This window comes from Pelodiscus sinensis, chromosome 2 (assembly GCF_052426305.1).
Source record: "Pelodiscus sinensis isolate ZL-2025 chromosome 2, ASM5242630v1, whole genome shotgun sequence".
NCBI classification, from domain to species: domain Eukaryota; kingdom Metazoa; phylum Chordata; order Testudines; family Trionychidae; genus Pelodiscus; species Pelodiscus sinensis.
In genome coordinates this window covers 19,428,708-19,449,751 of record NC_143053.1, presented here as the reverse complement: position 1 = coordinate 19,449,751, position 21,044 = coordinate 19,428,708, and the positions used below count along the sequence as shown (strand labels likewise).

General features: G+C 48.5%; 1 long non-coding RNA gene across 1 annotated transcript in view; it reads right to left on the bottom strand.

The window, feature by feature from the left end:
- LOC112545869 (uncharacterized) overlaps window positions 1-15,355 on the bottom strand; it is a 132,851-nt gene extending 117,496 nt beyond the window's left edge. The window contains exon 1 of the long non-coding RNA XR_016348681.1: window positions 14,451-15,355. This is a non-coding gene — a long non-coding RNA (uncharacterized LOC112545869). The remainder of the gene's footprint in view (window positions 1-14,450) is intronic.
- Window positions 15,356-21,044: the final 5,689 nt, after the last annotated feature.

The following is a 21,044-nucleotide window of genomic DNA, read 5'->3' as shown; positions in this document are numbered from 1 at the left end:
TTTCTAAAAGATCTGTTCTAGGAATTGTTTTGAGGAAATTCTATGGCCTGTGTTATTCAGGCAGTCAGACTGGATCACAATGGTCCCATTTGGCCTAAGAAATGATTGATTTAATTAGATGAGATATGAGATGAGTGTGGAACCTTTCCCTCCCACCAAAAATCTCCCATCCCATTTTTAGACTGGAATCACTGCAACTGTATGAAGACTCTGAAATGTTTGCTTAATGGCCTCAGCACCTCCGCCCCTCCCCCCGCATTAACCCTTATCTAATGAGGCAAGCCATCAGGAAAAAGGTGGGGGATTCACCAAAGTTTGGTCCAAACTTTTTTATATGCTGGGGTTCAAAAAGAATCTTTTATGATAAGCTCTACTGCTGATCAAAAAACTTGCAACAATTCGAGAGAAACTTTTCATCAGGAGTAACACCAATTCCAAAATAGCTATTTTGAAATAGCGATAGTATGGATGCTCTGGTGCTGCTATTCAAACTAATTACTCCCCAGAGCTTTCTGGGGCACTAAGTCCAAGATAGCGCATCTCCAGTAATGGAGCCTGCCTCCAACTAATTTTGAGGCTTCCCCGTAGTGTGGACATGCTAGTTCGAATGCATTAAATCAGGAGTTATTAAGTTGAATTTAGTAATTTTGAAATAATTTCCTAGGGTGTATCTAGACTACAGGTTTTTGTCGACAAAAGTCCAATTTTGTCGACAAAACCCTACCTGCGTCTACACTACCACTGAGTTCTGTCGACGGTGGTAAACCTCATTCTATGAGGAATAATGCCTTTTGTCGACAGAGTTCTGTCGACAGAAGGTGTTATTGCATCTTGTGACAGCTTGTCACTGATCGGGGGGCGGGACGGCCAGAACCCCGATCCCCCGGAGATTGCCGCCGGGGAACCGGCTCTCCGGCGTTTCCCCAGCTCGCGCGGGCGGCGGCGGTGGCGGGCGGGGGAACTCCCCCCGCGCCTGCGCCTGCGCCGGCTGCGCCGTGCCGGCTCCTTCCCCGCGCTGCCGGACGGCGGGGGCGGGGGGGGGGGGCGGATCGGCTGGGCGGCAGGACGCTGCACGGCGGCGTGCCCGGAAGGGGAGGAGTCCCCAGGAGCGGTGAATACGGCGGGCCAGCTCAAAAGGGCCGGCCGCCGGCACAGGAGGAGGCAGGCTCCCGGCAGGAGCAGAGGAACCGAGCCGGAGGCAGGACGGAGCCCGGGCGGCACACCCCGCGGCTACCAGCCCGGCGCTGGGCCCGGGGGCTTCGGGACAGCCACTGCCCCTGGCGGTCCCTCAGCCCGTCGGCTGATGGGGGGCGTACCCCACCGCGCCGCGCCCAGCAGGAGCGGGACGCGCGGAGACGGAACGGCGCCTCAGAGCGATCCCCCGAGGATACGTCGGGAAGCGAGACCCCACGAGACCCCGAACCAGGGTAGGTGGGAAGGCGGCGGGCCCGATTGGCGGGCACCGCCCGGGGGGAGGAAGGAGTCCGGGGCAGGGCGCTTTTGGCGACCATGGGTGGACGAGTTTCGGAGGGATTAGCTCCCTCGTCCACCGCGTCGGGGCGTTAGCAAGCCCCGGCACCCAGGGCCCCGGGCTGGGACCCGGAGAGAGGGCGGGACCGGGTCCCCCTCCCTCCCCGAAGGGAGTATCCCACTCCCCGCGGCTGGCGCAGAGAGCCGCAGTGAGTTACGACCCCACAAGGGGAAACGTTGGACCAGGGGCCGGCTGCCCCACCCCGCTCGGGCGGGTGACTGTCGCCGGGTTCGCTGACCCCGCCTCCCCTTGGGAGGGGGTGATCGCACCCGTTACCGGGGGTTCCCCGTTGGGGGCTCCGAGGCCGAATAGGCCCAAAAAGGGGGACACGAGGGTTCGCTGACCCCCCCTCTTGGCCCAAGAGGGGGTGATCGCACCCGGAAACCCCCACACATCTACACTGTCTTTTGCGTCTACACTCTCATGTCGACAAAGCGTCTTGCTTTGTCAACAGAACTGGATGTAGTCTAGATGCTCTTTGTCGACAGAAGCTTTGTCGACAATATCTGTTGACAAAGCCTCTGTCGGCAAAAGCCTGTAGTCTAGACGTACCCCTAATGTAGACATGGCTTAAAAGCCTAGTTTTGTTCTATTTTGCGTTATGTGTTTATCTGTGTTAACTCCTTTGGTGTAGTTCCATGGTTGTGTCACTGGAGTTACAGTAGGTTGAAACCAGTGTAAATGAGAGCAGAACTAAGTCTCACAGATTCAGTGATGGTTCCCTTATGCCTTTGTGCTACTGGTTGTAATTATTCCTCCACATTCAATTTCATAATATATTATGTCACTTGCCTGCTACACTCACCCTGAAAGGTAGGTGCATTTCTCTGTGTATCTAGTTTGTGAAAAGCTTTACAATCCTTTGAAAAAAGGTAACATCCCATAAGCTTAAGCTATTATTATATATTTTAGTTTTGCAAAGACAGGTCTGAACTAACACCCAAGCTCTGAACTCCTTTGTGCTTTGGGAAAAACTGTTTCCAGCTCTGAATGTTGCTGTTGGCTTCTTCTGTGTTAGTTTATATTTGCTGCTAGCAAGCAGTGGATAGAGCAGATAAACTGACTGAACCATGATCTGTCTATTTATGACATAAACAGACCCAGTGAAGTGAATTATAGCTGGATACCCATTCAGGGGTTTAGAGTTGTCCACATTATATAGAAAGCAATGGAAGAAAGGTGATGATTTATCATCAGGGATTCATATAATCATGAACCATCCCAGTTAGTACATATAAAATATGTATGCTATTTCTAATCATTAATCATAAGACTGTGTTCTTCCAGGCAGCCCTTTAAGCCTCCCATCTAAATACACCTACACATCTTAGAATGAAAAATTGTTGCTGTGGCAATAATTATGGTATGTCCTACATAGCACAGTTTATTTTTAAGAAAGTACAACTATCAATATATTATCAGTCACTGTCTGGCATGTACTTCAGCAGCGAAGCACAACTGTCAAGTGAAAAAATTCTTTTCGGGTTTAACAAGCCTTTGCTCTTCTTCACAGCGTCAACACCTTGATGATCAATGAACACATGTACCCCTCAGAATACTCACCCTGTTGCTGCTTCAGAAAGGCCACGTGGCCTTGCTTTGTGAGAACCTGGCTTCAGCTACCAGCATGTAAATACACTTGAAAGAAAGAAAGCAGAGGAAGTCAAACTATCAATGTCCAGCCAACTCAGAGCTGAGATTCAGAATAAAAAACAATACGGGAGGGATGGAATATGAACTCAACATATTTGTGTTTTACAATGTTAATCTATCTACCTCTTAGCATATGTCTAGACTATATGCCTCTGTCGTCAGAGGCATGTAAATTAGACATACTGACATAGTCAATGAAGCCGGGATTTAAATATCCCCGGCATCATTAAAATAAAAATGGCCGCCGCGCTGTGCCGGCTCAGCTGATTGTTGGCACAGTGCACGAGTCAAGACACGGATTGGTCGACAAGGGAAGCCTTTGTTGATCACTCCCTTATGCCTCGTGAAACGTGAAACGAGGCATAGGGAAGCGGTTGACAAAGGCTTCCCTTGTCAACCGATCCATGTCTTGACTCGCACGCTGTGCCAAAGTTCAGTTGAGCTGGCACAGCATGGTGGTCATTTTTATTTTAATGAAGCGGGGGATATTTAAATCCCGGCTTCATTGACTATGTCGGGTAGTTTAATTTACATGCCTCTGGCGACAGAGGCATGTAGTCTAGACATACCCTTAGAGAGTTTGTGTATCTGTCTGTCTGAGTCTGCCCATCCATCTGCGAGTGCATTTGTTCAAGAACTCTTCTTAAATGGTAAGAACTAGGACCACCAAATTTGGCATGCAGCTTCCTCTCATCCTAAATTAAAGCAAGGTCAGGGTTTGGTTGTGCCAGGAAAATGGGAAGTGCCTGGAATGGGATTGTTTTCCATAACATAGAAAGAAAGAGGGCTGATCAGAGGGACAGCTATGTGGTAGAGTGACCACTGTGGGGCACCCACACAAGCAGGAGAGTGGCCAGCTAGGCACAGGGCTTCCCGTGTTCCTGGCCACCAGACTGGGTAAGTGCTGCCCTACCCCAAACAGTGCTGGACGGGGAAGCCCCTTGCCCACTGGTCTTGCCATCATGGTTCCCCTGGGACTAGCATTGGGGATGGGTTGTGCCACCCAGACTTCCCCCTCTGAGAGATGCCCCCCCCAAAAGGCAGGGACAGGGAATTGTGCCCCCCCACCCACTCTGGAGGAGATGCCACCCCCACAAGAGAGGAAGAGACCCACGGCCTAACTTCCAACCCAGAGGACAGGCCCTCCCAAGGAGAGACCAGGACCAGGAACTGTGGCCTGGCTCTGAAGAGCTGCAGGCTGGGGGGGGGGGGGGGGGGGGGCGGGGAGCGGCTGGAGGCTGGGGCCAGTCCCCAGAACCTTCCCCAGGAGGAGCTGCTGGTCAGGGTGTGCAACCCCAGCCCCCTGGGAGGAGACACTGCTGGAGGAGTGCCATCCTCAGGCTCCCTCCCTCTGGCTTTCCACCTCCTGTCTTGAATCCTACACTCCCACCCTCTGCCCTGAGACCCCTGTCCTGAGGTGTCCCCCCCCCCCCCCCCCCCCCGGAGCCCTCTATCTTGAGCTCCCGAATCCTCTCAGCTCCCTGCCCTCAATCCTGCACCCCACCTCTGACCTGAACCCCGCCTCCACAGACCTAACCCCCTGCCTGACTCCTTCACCACCACTCCCTGTCCTAAGTGCCCCCCCCCCCCAGGACCCTGGCAATATGGGGTAAATCCTCTAGTGCCTAAATAAAGTGGTGTTCTTTACATTAAGCAGCAAGAGCTGTGTGTTTAACAGTGATTATCTTTATTAAAACATAAAATGGTCCTGAGAGGCTATTGTAAACTGTGATCTGCCATAATCTGTTCAGCCCCAGGCAGGCTAGAGCCCCACCTTCCAAAATGGAGGATTATTGTTGGAGTTCACAGCTCCATATTCTATCCAGTAGTATCAGAAAATCCACACAAACAGCACAGAGGGAAGGAGAGACGTCTGCAGAGTGGGGATTCATCCAGAATCTACCTGGAAACATCACTGCTCGAGTCAGTGGATAAAAATGGTCTTTCTACCCTTAGATAAGTGCTGGAAAACTTGCTTGCCATTCCCTGGTTGCCTCTGTTGTACTTCAGTGTGTTATGTATTGTGGGCATCTCAGCTTATATTTCACAATGCCCTAAACCTACACTGTCCTCCTGTCAGCTCCCTCAGTGCATGCCAGGAGGGAAAGGGGGCAGAAAGCTGCACTGTGATGGAAAGTTAGAGCAGCCTTGAAGCTGCAAAGCCATCTTTATCACTACCTCTCCAGTTCTGTGCTGCGTGGAGGGTGGCCAGACCTCGGAGCTGGACCCTATCCATTTTTTCAATGTTTTGCTGTAAGAATGGATGAACAGATTTGTTCCTGCTCTGAAAGTACCAGTTTTCATGATGACTTTGCAAGACTGGTTGATGACGAGGAGGTTTTTTAAATAAAAGACAAAATAAATAGCACAAAATAGAAGCAAGTCTATTCAGGCATGTCTACACTAGGAAATTATTTCAAAATAACTACATTTGAAATAATAACTCCCAAAATAACTATTTTGAAATAAGCTTGTTCCCCGAGGAAAGCAGGAGTACAGATTTCAAAATAACCAGCCTGTTAGTTTGAAATAACGGGCTTGGTAGTGTGGACGGCCCACCTATTATTTTGAAAGAAGGGAAGTTATTTTGAAATAATTCCCTAGTGTAGACTAGGGCTTCCAGACAGGGTAATAACTACCACCAATACTTATGGTTTTATAAATACATGCATTTTTGGTATGACTGAGCCAGTAGCATGCACTCTGCCAAGGTCTCTGCTTCAAGACTTCTTATTTAGCAGATCATTAACCCATCAGACACTTATAATGCCTCCAAAATAGCTGTGATCACAGGCCACTCAGAGAAACTGAGTGACCTTCTAGTAAATTGTAACAACTCCTTCTAGAACTGTTGTAGTTTATTGCATCAAAGCCCTACTTAAGAGAAACAAAATACAGGACTATGTAGCACTTTAAAGACTAACAAGATGGTTTATTATATGATGAGCTTTCGTGGGCCAGACCCACTTCCTCAGATCAAACAGTGGAAGAAAATAGTTACAACTATATATACCAAAGGATACAATTAAAAAAAAAGTGAACACATATGAAAAGGACAAATCACATTTCAGAACAGAAGGGGAATACAGGGCAGGGGGGAGGAAGGTAAATGTGATTTGTCCTTTTCATATGTGTTCATTTTTTTTAATTGTATCCTATGGTATATATGGTTGTGACTATTTTCTTCCACTATTTGATCTGAGGAAGTGGGTCTGGCCCACGAAAGCTCATCATCTAATAAACCATCTTGTTAGTCTTTAAAGTGCTACATAGTCCTGTATTTTGTTTCAGCTACACCAGACTAACACGGCTACATTTCTATCACTATTCTACTTAAGAGAGTATTAGTTTGGGCATCATTGACTCAATTGACTGGAATGGCTTCTTTGGAGCCGTTAATGTGTTATAGGGCAAAGCAGATGCTATGTATTTAGAAAATATACTGTAGAGAACAATGCTGTTAATCAGTGTTTTCTGCGTCTCATTTTCCTGACACTGAGCTGGTTTTGGATAGCACTTGCACTTACATACAGAAGCAATGCCATTGTAGGCAATGGCCTTATCCCACTGCTAGACAGGTGTAAATGAGATCGGCATAAAGGGCTTCAATTCTACATGCTGAAAAGCTGTTTTCAAATAGAACTGCTCACAACTTCTTGTGCACATGCTGCCTCGCATTCTAATTGTGCTGAGCTGAGCTGGTTGCACAAAGCAGCTGGAAACCAAGTACACTCCAAGCTCCCTAAAGATTTGCTCCCCTCTAGTGTGGAGAGAAGCCAAGGTGGCATAGAGCATTAACTTACACCAGAGTCTGGCACATCCATCGCCAGCCCCAGAGGTGAAGAGGGGGGGACGACATAAAAGTGGTCTCAGGCCATATTTTGCTCAGACTCTCCTCTTGATCTGCACTGAGAGAAGAGAGGCATCATTTCAGAAAAATCTGGGGGTCTTGGCAAAGTTATGTCAGCATCCCCACAACCCTTCTGTGCTGAGGTGGCAGCTGTTTGTAGAGAGCTAGCAGTCCGGGCCTACCCCACTAGTGGTAGGGGGCGGGCTGGCGGGGTGACCCACTGATGGCTGGCCCAGGGCAGGGATCAGGGCTCATCTACCCCACACTCAAATCCTGTCCAGGCTGGGGATGCTGTTACCTCACAGGGAGAGCAGGGGTAGCACTGCCAATATGGCAATGAGGAACCACCATGTGCCACACAAGAAAGACTGTAATTTTTTTTTGCAATTTGTGTGCGGGTTTTTTTTTCTTAGTAAGAGAACCAAGCAGCAGCTACAATAGCCCTGAAATGGAATATGTTGTACACAGTGAAAGCAAAGAGATCCTAAAGCCATAGAAAAATTCAAAGGGTAGTCCTTGGACCAGTTTCTCTCCCCGCAAAAGAAGGCCAACAATGAGAGGAGGCACACACAAGAAAATCAGCATGGTTAAGATCAAAGTGTCTTGCAGATCTAGCATGGATTTTCCATCTCCCCTGCCCCCAACCCAGACTGGCAGTGGCTTAAGTGACGGTGTACACTCAAGTTCCGCAGAACTCTGTATACCTCACCCTTGGAAAGATCACAGTGTATGGTAAATAATTCTCACTTTTTAACCTGGACTTTAAGCCATATTGGGGCAATGAAGAGTAGGGTACATAGGCCTCTTGAGACATGGCGATATTCATAGAGGACCTAACACAGCAGGGTCCTCACTGAAGCCTCTAGAAGCTGTTATAATATCAGCAATACTGATCTTCCTACTTGTGAGACTAAAACAATTACACATTTTTGGGTCTTTATTTGAGTTCTGGTTTTCAGGCCATTAAGGTGTTTTCTTGATTTTCTCCATGCTCATTATAGCTAGAACCGTATCAGAGTGGGGATAGAGGGACGAGTACAAAAGCTGACCAGCTCATGTAACCACAAGACTCCAGAACCTGGGGCGTTAGGCTAAAAATTGTGCAACTTGTAATGACGTCACAAGAGTTGGTAAGGCCACCAGGGAAAGTCTCCCCATCCCTGAACTACTACATAGGAACGTATCCACAAAGTGTCAGTTGCTTTCAAACACCAAGGTATGAGCTGGATGCTGCTGCTGATGGTTGTTGCCCTGGAGGGTATGATCTATAGTCAACATATTTAATCAAGTACAAATGGGTCCATGCTATTTGTCCTTGCTGGCCTTCCCTCCCCCTGCTCCCTATCTTGGGGACCTCCTGCTCTGTGAGAATATTAAAGTAAATCTCTAGTCTCAGATTTCACAGTGCAGTAATTACAGAATAAAGAGATCACATTTCCACATCTCGTAATTTGCATTACTTCAGTCTCGGCTCAGTGATGTGAACAGACACGCTCCAAAAAACAGCTGAAGCTCGGCGCACAGAGTTGGCTCCACCGCAGGAGAACTGCCTCATTGCAGACACTCTGCACTGCTTGACGCAAACAGTCAAAGGATTGGGGGGGAGGGATGATTTCTCACGTGAAGCCAAAAAACTAACTTTCTGATTGCAAATCAGGCCGATAGCCAGCCAAGCAATGCTACATAGGGAAATGGGGAGGGAATATGACAGTGGGAGCAGCCCCATCTCACCAGGAAACTGATTCAAACACAATTAAAGTCACTGGAGGGAAATACTCCCATTGACAAAATAGGGATCGACTCAAAACCTGCTGCCTAAACAAACTATTTTTTACCTGTAAGGTAAATTGTATAATTGTAAAATTATAGAACTCAACAAGTACTACAGAAATTACTCTGAAAACCTGCTGGATGTAGCAAAGAACAAATGGTGCCTCTTCCTTAGACAACCGGTATAATCCCACTATATTGCACAGCAGGGCTGTAATTCCATACTCAGCTCTACAGGGCCATTCACCATGATTAAATTCTGCAGGTGTTAGATACAAATTCTTGTGTCAGATGGGAGTGAGACTGGCTCCTTCCACTTATGGGAGAATCCAGGGACCAAACCCTAAAACAATCTTATTGCCTAAGATCCATAACGGCCCCTGACTCCTGCTTATATTTAGACTGTCCAAAGAGGAGGACTTTTTCAGCTTCACAGAATGAGGGTCCCCTCATCACCGGAAGGAGAGGGGATGCAATCCTACTAGATGTCTGCTGGTAGGGAGGCCAGCTTCAATACGTTGTTTTCCCTTTCCAGCAAGACTCTCAAAGGCCCTCAGTAGGGTGTCCAGTGTGGCAAGTAGGCTGCCGACCCATTGTCCCACTCCACAGTATTACTTCTCCTCATAAAGCCCCCTCATAGGGACTAATTGGGCTCAGTCTTCCCTTCCTGTGGTCTCCACCCTCCATTCCAGTGGAGTAGCTCCTGGGGATGGTGATCTGTGTTGTATGCAGAGTCAGGAGCCATTATGGATTTGGGGCAATAACATGGTTTTGAGGATTGGTCCCTGAATTCTTCCATCAGAGACATGAACCAGTCTCATCCCCACCTGACAGAAGTGTTTGTATCTGATTCTGCAGGTACAGTTCACTGAGTTTCCCTAGATCCAGAGTGACCCAGCTACCAGACAATAGGTGCCTTCAGATGAGGCCTCAGAGGGTCCTTCCCTCAGCATGGTTTGAAAAACAAGGTACAATTTCCTGCACGTTAGAGCATTTCACACACACTGTCTTACACGATAGTCATCTGGAATGTGGAACTCGCATAGCTGGCCTGTGGCAAATTCCACTGTGCGAAACGCTGACAGGCATAAAGCAGAAATCGCCAGGCCCCAAATGCACTGAACACCCCTCAGACCAACATGGCTAACTTCTCTGCTTTGTTCTTTTCGGTGTGGAAAGGTGAAGAATTCGAAGAAGTTTGTTCTAATCTCGGTATATGAGGTTTCAAAGGGGCTGGCAGGTGGGGTGCAGCAGCACCTCCAGACTTGCAGTGGTTTCCGTGATACACAGAGTTTACAGTTTGGTTTAATGGCTCTCAACACCCCCACTATACAAATTGTTCCAGTGTCTTTGTGAGGACCATGCACATGCAGCCTTGCACCATGGGAATATATTGCACCCCTTACCCACTGTCTAGAGCTTGCAGATCAATTTGACGCTTCCTGTGTGCTCAGCTCCCACAAGTGTATGAACTGTGTGGGGCTGACAGGATAGAAGAGGGCATTTGCTTTGTTGAGGACATGGCCACTACGCTGGGACAAGGATCCCAGATTGCTGGGATCTGCAGTTTGTCTACAGGCCCATTTGCAATTTAGAATAATCTGCGACTGTGTTTGTATATTAAAGTAAAATATATAGCTGTTGTGAAATGCTACCATACTGCAGAGGGCCTGGACCTTTTCTTCTCAGAGACAGAAAAAAACAGTCTTTCAAACGAAAGCTTTGGGACTCCCATGGCTTGGCATTTAAAAAGAAAAAGGCTAGACAATGTATTGCAGGAGAAGAGATGGACTAGAACTAGCGTGTGGGGAACATGTGGGCACCCACTTGGATACACCTTTGCTGGGACTGTCACATTTGCTAAGTTTTTGAAGAGGACACTTGGAAGGCCTGTGAACCAGGCCTCTATGGTCCTGCCCAAGCACTGAGAAGGGAGAAAAGAAGCGGAAAGGAATAGAAAGTTCCCAACATAACTGCAGGGATGGGTCCAGAGCCCGAAGTGCATACACCTCCCCTCCGTCACACTGCACATGCTTTCTGGGAGCTCCACCTAGGGAAGGGAGCTGCAAGTGTGACAGAGGGACAGGCTTGGACAGGCCGGACAGCAGTTACTCTATCGGCCATGCTCCCGTTGGGAAAGGAGACCAGCTCAATGGCAGACTGCTGCATGACCCCCTGCAGGGAGGAGTAGGAGGGCACAGCTAAGATAATGGTGGGGCAGATGAGTCATATCCCTCCAGGGGAGGAAGACAAGCGGTGTTCATCTCCACCTTCCCAGCTGGGGATCCATGCAGCAGACACCCTAGTTTCCCAGAGACTTCCAGCCTCTATAGATAAAGCTGCCCATCTCCTGCCTTTCTCACGAGGTTCCCATCCTCACCACGGGGGAAGGAGGTTACACCTCAGTTGTCCCTTGTGGGGTTGGACCAGTTTTTCCCTTCTGTGGTTTTTCCACAAAGGTGGATATGTTTAGCCCCTGAGCTATGCCTGTGCACTGTGAACTTTCACCTAGTTTCCCTTTCCCATTGCTTTTCCACTGTATGCCCACTTGATGGCAGTATGACCATTCATTGTTACAGGACGTGGGCTCTGTGCCTCTTGTGTATGCTCTGTGCTTATGCTAGCAATATTACACACACACAGAGTCACTAGCATAAACACACACACACACATACACGCACACACACACACACACACAGTCACTAGCATAAACACACACACACATACACACAGAGTCACTAGCGTAAATTCCCCTGCAACATGAAGAGCCCTTCCCTAGAAAGGACCATGAGCTCCTGCTGGTGTTTTAAACCATGTGGCATCCTACCCTGTGCAGAGCAGGTCTCACTGTTACGATGTTTAAAATGGCCAGTGGGCAGTACAGCTGCATTAGGGGTCTGCCCATTGCTAACACCAGTGCATCTGGACTGCTCCTGGCAATGGGGAGTTTTCTTGCAGACCATCCCTAGTGTGGAGAAGATGTAATGGTAACAGATGCAACAATGTAGAGCAGCCCCACAGTTTCCTTGCATTGTGGACTGGTGACAAAAATATGCTCAGTGGTAACTAGTGCAAGTTGAAAAGAGCTTATATTCCTTCCACAAATAATTGAGAGTGTGAGGTCCACCTTAAAGCCCACAAGATCCCTCTACCTCGCCCAGCACTATTAATGAGTTATTCAGTTTCTAGCTCTGTCATCCCGTAGTAGTCAGCTGATGAAAAGATGTTAAACACATTCAGCAGCTCTGCACCCACAAGCCCGAAGGATGGAAATGCGATTTATGACAAAGCAGCCTGGGAAGAGTAATGAAATAACAAGATAATTGCTCTGGAGTCTTTTTTTTTTCTCCAGGAAGCATCCCTGTTACATTCTACCAAAAAGCCAGTCAACGTATGTAGGAGTTTTTGCTGTGATATGAATGTAGCAACACTAAGATCCACCCAGCAATTATTATAATCTAGCCCCCACATAGGCTATGAGCTGTGGGCTTGATCCTGCCCTCACATGCACGCTGCTCTCACCTGCGAATGGTGTGATCAGGCTCCCTGGCAGACTGACTGCACTCCAGGCTGTGCGCTCCTGGTGTCTTTTGAAGTCTGCAGGAGGACAGTTGTTCCCATCTTGCTAATGTGGACTCAGCAGCCCATAGGGAGTGTGGTTTGACCTGGAATAGCGCATCTCAGCTATGGAGACACCATGGGCTTGATTCATTAGACTTGGGCTTGGAGCCAGGAAGGAAAAGTGGCAGCACTTGTGCCCTTTAAACCTTTGCTCTCAATGGGTGTTCTAGGGCAGCGCGGGAGCTGCTCTGCCCTCAGCACAAGCAAGAGCAGGTTCAAAGAGAGAACAATCAGAGTGCAATGGGTTCTGGCTGCAGCCCTTGCCAGCCTGCCCCTTTGTTCCCCTGGCACATACCCGATTCTAGGACAGGGAGTAAAGGACTTTCAGGGCCACTTGACTTTGGCTACACAGGCCTCTGCCAAGGAAGATTCCCCCATTGCTGCCCCCTTTAGGCTAGTGAAGTGGTTTGAAAGTGGCTTCAGGTGGCAAATCAGGCCAAATGGGTTTATTTCAATGTAATTTTGCCTGGAATAAGAAATATAATCTTAAATTCATACGATTTGTTCCTGAGAAAGAAACCTTAATGGGGACAAGCTAGCTTGATTCCCACTACCCTTTGTCCTTCCTCCCACCAGGCCCTCAAGAATGGCCTCTGAGTTGAAGGACACGGCAAAGCCCTTAACCTGAGACATCATGGCTTTTGAGAGTTATTCATTAAATGAGAGTTAGATCCATTTTTTTTTCCAGAAGAGGAACCAAAGCCCCAGTGGGGTGAAGAGGTGGCTGGCACTTAAAATCCATTAGCGATCCTCACTCTGTGTTCTGACTGAAGAGTGATTGCTACAGGTCTGTAGATCATGCCCAATCATAAAGTGATTCTCTGCTACATGTGTCTAGACACCACTGGTTACTGGGTGGAACGTGGGGTGACCGGGTGAATTTCTATGGCCTGTGTTATGCAGGAGGTCGGATTAGATGATCAGAGCTGTCCCTTCTGACCTTAGACTCTCAGAACATGCTGTAGCTTACAGCACGCTGTTCAGTGACATAAATGTCATTGCCCAGTGGGCCACAGCTTTCACTTCACATGTATGTCAATGCCACAGACTGCCGCAGCTTTGAGCCCTGGCCTTTGGAAGGTCATTCCTGGTGTCAGCAAGTGTGACGAGTAGAAAGATCAAGGAATATTGGAAAAATGCATAGAAAAAAACGGACCCGACCACAGAGCACTCTGATGTGAGCAGAAAGAAGTCCTCCTCTCCTGCATCTGAAACACATAGGTCCAAATTCTGCTCAAAAGTGTCTGAAGACAGTACTCAGTGTTCATGAGAACCCTCCAGAGTGTGACACAAACACACAGGGACACACTAAAATATTTTGCCTGGACACTTTCTCCTCCAGAGTGCTGGAACTAGCCCTTAAGAATCATTAAAACTAAAAGGAAAGGAGTGCAGCTTTTAGAAAACTCCAGCTGCAGCTAAAAATGTCACCAGCCAGCTCCGTAGTATGTGGCCCCTGTGTGCTAGTTACATAAAGTAGCTATAAACTCATGGAAGAGCGAACAGACAAACACAATGGGCATGTTACTAACCTCACAGTGCGTGCAGAGACATGTTAGCAGCACAGCGAAGCAGCTTGCTGTACAAGTGCTATTAGGAGCGTAGTCCTACTCAGCATCTCCCTCGCACTAGTTTCTAATTTTAAAAACACCAGGTATTTGTTATTTATTCCCTCAGGACCAAATTGTGTCTGGTCCATATGTAGGTGTACCCTGAGGGGTGGGGGAGAAATGAGAATATCACCTCTTCTTCCAGCCAGAATAGAAGGCCCTGCTCTCAAGAGAGAGCAAATGGACCATTCCCTCCTTACTCCCCCAATTGCAGACTGCAGGACCATAGCTTTGCACCACCCTGTACATTGACCAAGAGAGAGGATGGTGGGAAATAAGTGTTTGTCCCTTTGTGGGGTCCTGAGCGGTATAAAATCTCTGTACACTTAGGCACCTAAGGCAGAAAGCATAAGCGTAGCTCCACTGACAAAGGCAATGTTTAAATGGCACCATCAAGTCCTTAGTTAGTTGGTACCTTTGGTGAGGGAATCCTCACTGTCGCAATGCTCTAAGCTCTCCGTCTTTTCCCTTGGAGCTCCTCTGGGGAGGTGCTGCTCCCATGTGAACTTGGTGCATGCATCCAGCCTGACTCTGTTGGGTGTAACGTTCGTCTCCCATGGGGCGTGGCTCCTGCGGTTGAAGAAGAGACGTGGCTGCCTTAGTCAGGGCTAGCACCAATTCCCGCAGGCAGGTGCTGGATGAGGGTGCTGAGTGATGCAGCCCGAGAGATTAAAGCACCAGCGCTGTCGCAAACTCGCTTCTCTCGCCCTCCCTTCCATCACCAACCCTTGTTCTAAACTATAAACAAAACTCAGCTACTGGCCCAGGCCCAAATCTGAAGCAGCTCACACGAAATGGAGAAGCTAAGCCAAGCTCCAAAACCTCTCGCGTTCTTATATTTTGTTCAATTTACTCCCCAAGGAAGGGAACAGAGGCAGTTCTGCATTACCATGCTATTGGTTCCATAAGCAGCTATGGCCAGCAGCACTTACCAGTGATGCTGCCTTGTAGTTAGGTACCTGGGTCCCAACTCTGCCCTATCTCTAGCAGCCCCTGCTGGTGATCGCTGTGGTGGACAGGCAGACTCCTTTCTAGACGAGTGATTCAGCTCTCTGGTCACCTGTTGAGTCCAGCCCTTTCCAGGGATTCAGACCAACAAAATATACAGGTCCAATGTCTTCCCCAAATAAAGTCTTCAGCCCACATCCTGGGCTGTGTAGGCTACCTGCCCTCACCTCAGGGCTTAGTGTCTCTACCTCCCTCATCTCCAGTTTTGTGGCCCCTTCAAGGACCACAGAAAGCCAAGCGCTCCCTCTCCATCAAGCTCTTGCTCAGGGAAAGGCAATGAAATCAAACACCCAGGAGTGCTTTGTGCCTGCTTCCATTAGACACTTCCTACCACTTACCCTCCTAATCCTGGGCATGGTCAAAGCCTCCCAAATGATCCACCAGAAGATGGAGTGGAGGGTCCCCTAGTCCTAGGGTAATCCCTCCTCCAGGCCTGTGTGTCTCAGGTAGGTAGTGTTCCAGGTGCAGTTCCTGAGCTGCTCAGGACTACCCTGGGCTGTGATGGAAAAGCCACAATCTAGCCCTGTGATTATATACAGATATGAAACCGACAAGCCAATCTGAATGTGTAGCTTAACGTAACACTTCTGGGATTGCAACATTGGATTGAGTTATCCCAGCAAAACCTAAATCAGTAGATCTCCTACCATATCAGATTCTCCCTGCAATAATCCTCAGAGCAGATCTTTCAGAGAAACATCCAGTGTTGATTGAAAAGTTGACAAGGCTGGAGAATCTGACATGATCTGTGTGCCCTGTAACCTGCGCTCTTGGGCAGCCACTCAGGAGAGATTCAGATGCTGCCCAGCTGGTTAGCAGAGTGCCCACAGCTAGGTTTTGTTTTTACTGGTGGTGCACATTCACATATGCCTTGGTGCATGTAAAATTTATTCCGCACCCAGAGGGGAAAATCCATATATGGATGAAAAAAATTAGAGGGAACATTGGCCAGGAGCCTTGATAAGTTGTTCCAGTGGTTAATTACTCTCACAGTTAAAAATGTAGGCCTTCATGTGAGTGCTCTGGTCCTGGAGGACCAGTTGATCACAAACCTCCAGGAATGTTTGCTTCTTCATGTGAAAGTTCGGGACCCAATGTTAGTCATGTCATTCCCGGTCTTCAGAACAATCCCACCTGTCTGTGCTTGTGGCTCTTCTCCAGAAGCGTAGGGGGAATATGAGGCTAAAGCAAAAGGCATGAGCCAGTTGAACCAGCTGGGTTGCAAATCCCTTGGCCGGTCAAAACCTTCTGTCCACTAGCACCTCACAGACAATCTACCTGATTCTGTTGATGGCTTGGCTGCATGTGTTTGCAGTCTAAAGCCACCCAACCCTCTTTTGGTCCAGTCCTGTGGGTCACACCAACAGACAAGTGCACAGTCCCCTATGGCACGAGCTCTTGAATGGCTACAGCTGGTGAGGGCACTGGCAGCCCTGGGATACACACCAGATGCTGAAGTTCTGAGTTGGTCTGAACAGTGCAGTACAGCCAAAGCAGCGTGGTTATGAGGTCCAGGTTTCCAATGCAGTGCAGATGCACAAGTACGGGCTTGAACACAGCAGGTCTTCAGGTATGGGTCACTTAGATCCAAGCTTGGTGTGTTGTGTGGGCAAACCCAATGGCCTGTATGGTCTAGTAAAACAAATGACACTCTCAAGTTGTATTCCAAACTTCTGTGCCATGATCTGGTGCCCTTGCCACACCTCACCCCTTTTTGTCCTATTTACTTTTTTGCCTCTACTGAGACCTTGTTGATGCTACATGGGTGGTAGCTTGGGGAGAACACTGGATTTATAGGCAGTCTGTAGCAGAATCTGGAGTAGGTCTCAAAACCTTGGAAACCCACAAGGTCACCTTTTCTCCTATGTCTGAATGGGATTTCTGCAAGTAAACATTTTGCAACATGAACCCTATTCAGTGCATGGTGTTATTCAGTAAGAGTTTGGTCTGACATACTCTTACTTGTATAAGTAGAGGCTAGTCCTATAAATAAGGATTCCTCGCAGACAGGCTGGAGTCCATAGGCACCTTCTGATACAGTGCATACGCTGAGATTTTGTTACTAAAAAAGAAAGTTGCAAAGCCCAAGTGGTCAGTGTTATAACAATCCTTGCACTCTATTTAACCACTGACCCAGTTTGGTAATTACAACACTGTCAAGTCCTTCTTGGATCTGACACAGGATGGCATATGCCTGAGAGATGAGTAGCCCCAGCTGTTGTGCTTCACTTTATTTATTTAATACAAAGTCATGCAAATTTAATAACGTCTAAGCTACCGAGGGCTGAATGAATCGTGCAGAACAGGCTGCAGAAATCCTAGATATTACTTCAGCGGTTTCAAGCAATTTTCCTGGAAGAAGTTTCATGGAACGTCATTAGCTGGGAGTCTTGCCGGGGTTTTGTGGAGGAAGCTTTCTATCACTGATGTATTGTGTCACTTGGGGATTTAAAATGTGTTGTGAAAGGCAGCTGATGTAATTCTCACCCCTTAACTTGACACGATAAAACAAAATTTGGTGTGTTGTAAGGCGCTTTATTTGAAAAATAGAACATCTCATCAGGATCCCTGTCTCTACTCTCAGCGACCTCTCCATAAGGGTGTTTTGCTAAACACTTTGGCTGACATACACTGATATCGCGGCTCTTATAGTAAACGTTGTGGGATAAGCTAGGTCCACATCGAGAGGCTCCCTTAGAGAAGAGAGAGGTGGTGCATGGAAAACCTTCCCATTTGCAGCACAAGTCTGTCTTGCCATGTTTGCCAGCACTCTAAGAACTAGTGATGAACAGCTAGGGTGTCCCTTGCTGACAGGTGCCCTTGGCAGGTGAAAACCTGAACAGCTAGGGTGGGTGATAACTAATCAGAGCCCTCCAAGGCTGCATCTATACTAACAGCTCAGTACATCTACACCAGTGTCTGTTGCCATTTCAAAGGCCAGCTGAAAAAGGATTGATGGCTTCTCATTGCTTAAATAGACTCACCCCCAGGGCTGACCAACCACAGTTTGGGCTTATAGGCCAAACCTGACCATTCACAGATCGTTGGTTTGCGTACTGAGGGTACGTCTACACTACAGCGCTAGTTCGAACAAACTTAGTTCGAATTAGTTAATTCGAACTAAGCTAGTTCGAACTAACGCGTCTAGAACTAAAAACTAGTTCGAACTAGCGTTTTGCTACTTCGAACTAGTAAGTCCACATTGAGTGGACTCTGAACAGGGCTTAAGGATGGCCGGAAGCAGTGCCGGCAGGGCATAAAAGGAGGACTTAGAGCATGGAGATGCTGTCTCAGGCTAGCCGAGGGCTGCGCTTAAAGGGTCCCGACCCCCACCCCGGACACACAGTTCTAAGGGGTGCCCCGCTTCCAAAGAAGTTCTGGCTTGGAGTGCCCTGAGTGCCCACACTGGGCACATCACACCACTCGGCCATCAGCCCGGCTGCACTTGCCGCAGGCTGCCATCTGGGGAGAGGGAGTAATTGGGGGGCTGCAGGAGAGCTTCCACCCCCAGAAGCCCGCAGAGCCAGCCCAGTCCTCCCCATCGGGGGCTCGTACCCCATTCCTCCCTCACCTCCTTCCACTTACCCTTCCCTAGCCCCTCTTCTTATTGATGTACAAAATAAAGATAACGTTTCTTCCAACATTGACTCTGTCTTTATTGAAAAAAACTGGGGGACACTGGGAAAAGGAGGTGGGAGAGGGGAAGAGAAAGGCTGGGAGAGGGGAGGGCAACTAACATGATCAGGGGTTGGGAACAGGTCCCAGATGAAGAAAGGCTACAGAGACTGGGACTGTTCAGCTTAGAAAAGAGGAGACGGAGAGGGGACAGGATAGAGGTCTCTAAAAGCAGGGGTTGGGTGGAGAGGGTGCATTCAGAAAAGTTCTTCCTGAGTTCCCATAAAGAAGGACTAGAGGACACCAAAGGAAAGGAATGGGTAGCAGGCTTGAAACTAGTAAGAGAAAGTTGTTGTTCTTGACAAAGCAAATAGTTAACCTGTGGAACTCCTTGCTGCAGGAGGCTGTGAAGGCTACAACTAGAACAGAGTTTAAAGGGAAGTGAGATAAAGTGATGGAGGTTGGGTCCATGGAGTCCTATTAGCCAGAGGGTAGGAGTGGTGTCCCTGCCTAAAGTTTGTGGAAGGCTGGAGAGGGATGGCACGAGACAAATGGCTTGGTCATTATCTTCGGTCCATCCCCTCCAGGGTCCCTAGGGTTGGCCGCTGTTGGCAGACAGGCTACTGGGCTAGATGGATCTTTGGTCTGACCCAGTACGGCCATTGTAAGCTCAGGGCTCAGTGTCGGGGGTCTCAGTGGACCCCCTTGATTTTCATGCACACCTGCTCGTGGGTGGCCAGGCTGGCAGCTCTCCTGCCCTAGACAGCCACTTTCCTGTGCCTAGTGCGGAGATCGTGGACGAGGTCCACGATGTCCGCACTAGCCCAGGAAGGTGCCCGCCTCTTGCGGTCCAGGGCAAGCTCCCGGGAGCCGCCAGCCTGGTCCCGGCAAGAGGGGGTGGGCTGGGGGGCATCGGGTGGGTGGCTCTGTGCCGTGCCAGGTGCAGGGTCTGCTAGCTGGGTGCTGGCAGGCTTGCACCTGGCACGGGCACCGTAGCCAGCCCGTGCCCCTTTAAGGGGTCCGGGGCCGGGAGGGGGGCATAGAGTTTCCCTGGTGTTGGCCAGAGTGGCCACCAGGGAAACCTGGGGAGGGCTAGCCTCCCACTAGTTCGAACTAAAGGGCTACACAGCCCTTAGTTCGAACTAGCTAGTTCGAACTAGGCGTTAGTCCTCGTAAAATGAGGTTTACCTAGTTCGAACTAAGCGCTCCGCTAGTTCGATTCAAATTCGAACTAGCGGAGCGCTAGTGTAGCACCTATTAAAGTTAGTTCGAACTAACGTCCGTTAGTTCGAACTAACTTTGTAGTGTAGACATACCCTGAGTCATTAAGCACCTCAACTATCACTAATGGTGGCACATTTAGAATTATATACAGAGTCATACCTCATATTTCTAACTTCACGTACAAGAATGATACATGCACAAAAATAGGATATATCAGATTGTAACTGTAAAATGGATATGTTACATGACCTGTTTTGCATAAAGCATCTTTGAGTTATGCAGATGCATATTCACCAACCAATTTTCCTAAAGCATTGGGGGTTTTGTTAGGACCTCAAGAAGTTATCTTGTTGAGGCTCCTGTGCTGAGGCAGGACTAAATAAACCTAAACTATCTCTGAGAGGTTTTTCTTTCACCTGTCTTAAAAATCTCCAGTGACTGGGATTTCACAACCTCCCTTGGAAGCCTAACACAGTAATTAATTAGACTAATTGTTTGACAGCTTTTCCTGATCTCTAACCTAAATCTCCTTTGCATCATATTAAGCTGATTATGTCTTGTCTTCCTTCAGTGGCCATGGAGAACAATTGATTCCCATCCTCTCTCCATAATAGCCTTTAACATATTGGAAGTTTGTTATCAGCTCACCCCTTGGTCTTCTTTTCTCTAACGTCCAGGGTTGTTTTTTTCAAAGACTTTTCCCCATAGGATATAGTTTTAAACCTATTATCATTATGGTTGCTGTCCTCTGGACTTTCTCCAATTTGTTCCCAACTTTTTTTAAAGTGTGTCACCCACAATTGGACAGAGTACCATTGCTGAGGTCTCAACCTCTGTTCCACTTCAGGCCCCACGCCCATTCCGTCTTTCCCTAAGCTCCCACCCCGCCCCGGGTCCCTCTGCCAGCTTCCATCTCTGCATCTTCCTCCCCAGCCTTTTCCTGCCCTCCCTCCTCCCCAGCACCTCCTGTACACAGCTGACCATCTGATCACCATGGGGAGAGGTGCTAAGAGGGAGGGGGAGCCATTGATCAGCAGGGCCTCAGGTGAGAAAAGAGGTGATCCACAGGGCTGCCAGTGGGTGCTAACCATTTTTTCCCCATGGGTGCTCCAGCTCACAGAGTCAGTGCCTAGGTTAGAATCTGTTCTTTCATGATTTTGGA